Source organism: Dipodomys spectabilis, unplaced genomic scaffold (genome assembly GCF_019054845.1).
Source record: "Dipodomys spectabilis isolate Male_0828 unplaced genomic scaffold, ASM1905484v1 ptg000344l, whole genome shotgun sequence".
NCBI lineage: Eukaryota > Metazoa > Chordata > Mammalia > Rodentia > Heteromyidae > Dipodomys > Dipodomys spectabilis.
This window is the reverse complement of record NW_024871021.1, coordinates 325,273-331,265: the sequence shown is the minus strand read 5'-3', so window position 1 is coordinate 331,265 and position 5,993 is coordinate 325,273.

Genomic DNA, 5,993 nt, shown 5'->3' with positions numbered 1-5,993 from the left:
GAGATACAAATGGTACAATATTCTTCTGATGGGTAAGTAGAATTTCCAGTGTGTGTGTGTGTGTGTGTGTGTATGAGTGTGTGTGGGGGGGGTGTATTACATTTACTTGGTTCATTTCTCTCTTGAGGAGTATTTGGGCTGATTCAGTAAGCATGGTTGTGCTGAAAACGTTACTATATCCTGGTTTGTAATCTTTCGGGTAAATGCCCAGGAGTAGAATTGCTGGATCATATGGAAGTGGGTAGTCAAAAGAGGAGTGAAGTGGGAAAAGGTAGAAGATTGAATAGGAGAAAAGGGGTAAAATGCAGAGAGGAATCCAGTAAATATCCTACAAAATTAAGAAGAGTGAAGGAAGAGGTGTATAGGGGAGGGATGGATGAGAATGTTGAAAGGGTTGACATTGATCAAGGTATATTGTACACATAAACTGCTTTATTTAATGATAACTGCTTTGCTACTTAAAATAATAATTAAAAAATCATGTCCCTAAAATGTTATGCAATTAGAAGCAAAGCATGAGAATCTGCTCAGATAATCTCTAGGGTCAATAAATCTTTTTGATTAAGATAAGTTTTAGAACAACACTAATGATACATATCATTTGAAGAAAATTTAATGATTTCCAGCTATTTAAAATAATCACTTTTGAAGATATGGCTCAAGTGGCAGAGTGCTACTTAGTGAGCAAAGCTGTCAGATAATGAATTCAAGTCTCAATCTCGAACACAAGTAAAAACAGTAAGTATAATTTGGGCACTTTCCTCGGCATTAGTAGCTCATGCATTAATCCTACCTTATATCAGAAGGCAGAGATCTGGGGATCTCAGTTCAATGTCAGCTTTGATTGGAACGTCTGTGAGACTCTCATCTCCAATTCACTGTCAAAGAAAGCTGGAAGTGGAATCATGAGTTAAGTGGTAGAATGCTAGCCTACAGCAAAAAGCTCAAGGGCAGAAGCCAAGCCTTGAGTTCAAGCCTTAGAATAGTGCATATATATACACAAAGAAAGTAAGTCACTCAATTTCTCAAACTTCCATTTCCCTAATCCTAACTCTAATCTTGGACAGAACCCTAAGAGTAATCTTGATGATAATAGTAACCCAATCCTAAAATTAATGGAAAACACTCGAGTTTAGACACATTCTAACAGATACTCATTGTCCTTGAAATGATTTGCAGTTTGTTCCAAATCCTACAGATTCCCTGACTTGGACTCTGAAATCGTTCCCTATTATGAATCATTAACCTCAAATCTTCATATCATGAAAACTATCACAGTTTCCACTGATCTTAACGTTTACTGAACTCCTATATCTCCAAAAAGAAGTTGAAGGTTTACTTAAAATATACTTCAATACCTAACACTAACTATATATAAATCTTACTAGAAACCTAACTCTAAATTTAACCCAATTCAACCTTAAAGAGGAAACTTAGTAAAACTCTGTAGTTTTTGTTAAATCTCAAATTTATTTTACTTGAAAATATTAGCAGAAAACTCAGTTTTACCGTAAAGCTTACCCTTCCCTAAGCCTAAGTCTAACCTGAACTAGAACAGTAACCCTAACCCTAGAACTAATAGCCTTTGGATTCTAAAAGCCATACAAATACATTAGTTTTTGTTCATCTTAACTTTGATTCAACTCATCTTTCTAAAAATAGTTTGTAGTTTTACTCAGTATCTTGCCATATTTTAACCCGAACCCTAACTGGAATATTGAGGCTAACCCTCGCATTAATCATACGCTAATCTTAATATTATTATCAGTTTCTTATTTCACATTCATCCTAATTCTAGCTAGATTTGTTATTCGAAGATTTACTTTCAGTCTGACCCTAAACTTTCCATTTCCCTAAGGCTAACTCTAACTCCAGCTGGAACTGAAACCAAACTTTCACTCTAATGATAGTCCAATTCTAATGTTTAAGAAAAAAACTCCAGTTTTTAATCATTCTAATGGACACTCCAGTTTGCACTCTGGAAATGCGTTTCAATTTGCCCTAATTCCCACAAATTTTCTGACTCTACCTCTGAAGTTATCTTGTTCCCTAACATGAAGTATTATTTGTCCTCAAATTCTCTTATCAGGAAAAATACTGTAGTTTCCAATGATCCTACGTTTTTCTGAACCCCTGTACCCTAAAACAATTTCAGATTTACTTACCATCTAATCCATTACCTGACTAACTCTCAAGTTTAACTTGGCTGGAAAACTCTCATTAATTATTACAAGAATGATCACTGAGAAATAAATATAATGATAATGCTCTAGTTACTATTCAATCTCTCATATTTGTTCCTACTTGTTAGTGAAAACTGAATACTTTTTTGGTCAGGCATGGGGCTTGAACTCTGGGCTTGGGCACTATCCCTCAGCTCTTCAGCTCAAGGTGAGCCCTCTACTGCTTGAGCCACAGCTCCACTTCCAGGTTTTTTGGGTGTTTAATTGGAGATAAAGAGTTCTCATGCACTATGCTTCCAAGGGTGGCATCCAACTGCAGTCCTCAGATCTCAGTCTCCTGAGAGGATAGGATGACAGGCATTGAAAAATATGTTTTGCTGGGTGCCAGTTGCTCATGGCTGTCATCCTAAGTACTCAGGAGTTGAGATCTGAGGATCACGGCTCAAAGCCAGACTGGGCAGGAAGGACCCTGAGACTCTTATCTCCAACAAACAACCAGAAACCTGAAAGGGGTGCTGTGGCTCACGTAGTAGAGTGCTTGCCTTGAGCTGAAGAGCTCAGGGTCAGCACCCAGGCCCAGCGTTCAAGCCCACAATTGAAAAAAAGAAAGTAAAACATCTTCCTGCAAAGATGTAGAGGTGTGTGTGGGAGGGTGTAGTGATTGAGAGACGAGGTGCTGGCCTCACTTTACAGACATTTCTAAGAACTCAGCAAGTTTGCACCAGTTTGAAGCCACAGTAGAATGGATGGGGCCTTATGAAGAACTCAAGTGGTCGAAGCCTATGGCAGGCAGGGAGTGGGCAAATGGGTGCATGGGTGGGATTGTTGTGTCTGTATTCTCCCTAATGAAGGATGGATTTGGATGCTGGGTGTTAAAGTCTGAAGTAAAGAGTTGCAAGAAGTTTGTGGCCTGATGAATTTGGTTTCCTCTGGGTATATGAAGATGGATGAATCTGGCGCCTGCTGTGGCTCACAACTGTCATACTAGCTACTCATAAAGCTAAGATGTAAAGACCACGGTTCAAAGCCAGCTTGGGCAGGAACGTCTGTGGGTCTTGATATACAATGAGCCACCAGAAAACAGGAAACAGCACTATGGCTCAAATTGTAGAGTGCTCATCTTCAGCTGAAGAGCTGAAGGACAGCTCCCTGACCCAGAGTTCAAACCCCAAGACCAACAATAAACAAAGAGGTTGGCTGAGTTTTCCACATTGCAGTGTGTACGGTAGGAAATTCCATGCTGGGTTATGAGCATTCCAGATATGAGAGGCTCAATGCTGTGTCTACAGTTAGTCGGAGTATGATAGTGCCATCTTCTCAGGGGTTGGATGTGATCCTAATAGAGGGAGTTCATAGTATTATTCTCAGGAACTGCTAAGGGCTTGGAATATCCGTGTGTGTGTGTGTGTGTGTGTGTGTGTGTGTGTGTAATTTTCCTTCATCTCTTACTGTCCCCTTCCTGGTTGCTGGTCTGCCTCTTTCTGACCTCAGATGGTGCCCCTCCTTCACACCGACCTTGTTGTTAGCCCCCTATCAGGGTCTACAACGAGTCCTAAATTGCCACAGGCCTGTGTTCCAACTTTTCTCGGGGGCACAAGTCTCGCTGTCCCAATATTTGGCCGCCTCCAGGGGATTCTGGGTCAGTGATGCCAGCTGGCATAAGGTTTCCTCTGCCTGAGAGGGAGGGCCTCAGTCATGTGATGTCCTATCCTTTTCCTCAGCTGGGCCTCTGACTGCACATCCCTCTCATTAGGCTGGCAGTGGAGTGGGGAATCAGGGATTGCTGATGGCTCTGGCCAACTCGAGATTGACAGCTGACTGAAGGCTGCCCAAGCAAGGAGGATCTAGGGCTACATGGGAGGTGAGGCCAAGGTGGCTTGGAAGTATAGGTCAGTGTCTAGGAAATGTAAATGTACTTTATCACAGGACAGTCTATTTTCCGGCCCCAACTGGGGGCCTCTCAGGTCCTTCTAAAAAATTGCAGATGTTCAGAATACAGAGGCACAAACTTTAGATTCCAGGGCCAGGGAACTGGGGGATGAGAGACTGGTATGGCCAATACCTCATTGTTTTGGGGTATTAGTGTTGACCTGGCTATACACCCCCTTATGTACTTTCACTTCTTAACCCAGTGTTGGCCACACACTGGCCACTTGTGGCAGTACTGTGGAAGTGGCAGGAGTGGATGTGAGGTCTAGGATGACCAAAATCAGGATTTATGACCTTTGGGGGTGGCAAAGGATGACTTTTAAAAAAAATCTTAGAGCTGGGACTCAGGGCCTAGGCAATGTCCCCGAGCTTCTTTTGCTCAAAGCTAACATTCTACCACTTGAACCAGAGCTCAACTTTCATCTTTTTTTAGTAGTTTAGTGGAGATAAGAATCTCATAGACTTTCCTACCTGTTCTGCCTTCATGCTGCCATCCTAAGATCTCAGCCTATTGAGTAGCTAGGATTGCTGGGATAAGCCACTGGCACCTATTAAGGATATTAGTGTGTGTGTGTGTGTGTGTGTGTGTGTGTGTGTGTGTGTGTGTGTGCGTGTGTGTGTGTTTACCGGGATTGAACTCAGAGCCTAGGTGCTATCCTTTAGCTTGTTTTCACAAGATTGGTGCTGTACCACTTGAACTACAGTAGCTCTGCTTCCCAGCTTTTTGGTGATTCATTGGACATAAGAGTCTGCCCAAGCTAGCTTTTAATTTTGATTGATCCTCAGGTCTCAGGCTTGAATACCTATGATGACAGGCATGAGCCACAGGCACCCAGCTGATAATGGCCTTTCACCACAGTGGACTGGGATCTCCTGAAAACTTTCTTTATTTTTTTCTGTGCCAGTACCGGGGCTTGAACTCAGGGTCTGGGCTCTGCAGGGTCTGGGCTCTGGTCTCTTAACTTTTTCCCTCAAGGCTGGTACTCTACCACTTGAGCCACAGCTTGATTTCTGGATTTTGGTAGTTCATTGGATAGAAGAGTGTCACTAATTTACCTCCACTGAACTGGCTTTGACCAACCATCTCTGATCTCAGACTTCTGAATAGCTAGGATTTACAGGGGTTTAGCCACTGGAGGCATTGGGTAGAGCAAGAGTTCTTCCCTTCATTTGCCTTGACTCCTCCATGCAAAGGGGGCCTGAAGGTCAGGAGCTGTATAAAACAGGCTTCCAGCCACAGAAATTGGCTGGGGTCTTTGGTAAAAAGTCAAGCTAATCTTCCCCTGAGCCCCATTCTGGGACGCCACCCTCTGCCCTACCTGTGACTCAAGTACAAACCTTGACCCTGCCTTCAGTGTTCTGCCAGACTTGTCTGAGGCCATAGAACCTTCATTCCACCCACACCACCTGCTCTACACCACCCCTCAGGACCTTTGCACGTGCTCTGCACCATCTTCCCTAGGCCCTCTGTCCTGTTCCACATCTTAGAACTCCTATGGAATTTTGGCACTGGTCATATCACCTCCTGGAGCGAGTCTTTCCTTCCTTTCTCTCACTTTTTTAAATACTGAGTTGCTAGAGATCGAACTAGTGCAGGCTGACTGTCAAATGCTGTATCTTGTTGTGTGTGTGTGTGTGTGTGTGTGTGTGTGTGTGCCAGTCCTGCGGTTAGAATTCATGGCCTTGATGTTATCCCTGAGTTTTTATGCTCAAGGATAGCATTCTACTACTTGTACCACAGCTCTGGTTTTTTTGGTGCTTAATTGGAGAAAAGAGTCTCACATAGACTTTCCTGCCTGCACAGGCTTGCAGTTATAATCTTCAGATCTCAACTTCCTGAGTGCTATTATTACAGGGGTGAGCCACCACCACCTGCCCTCT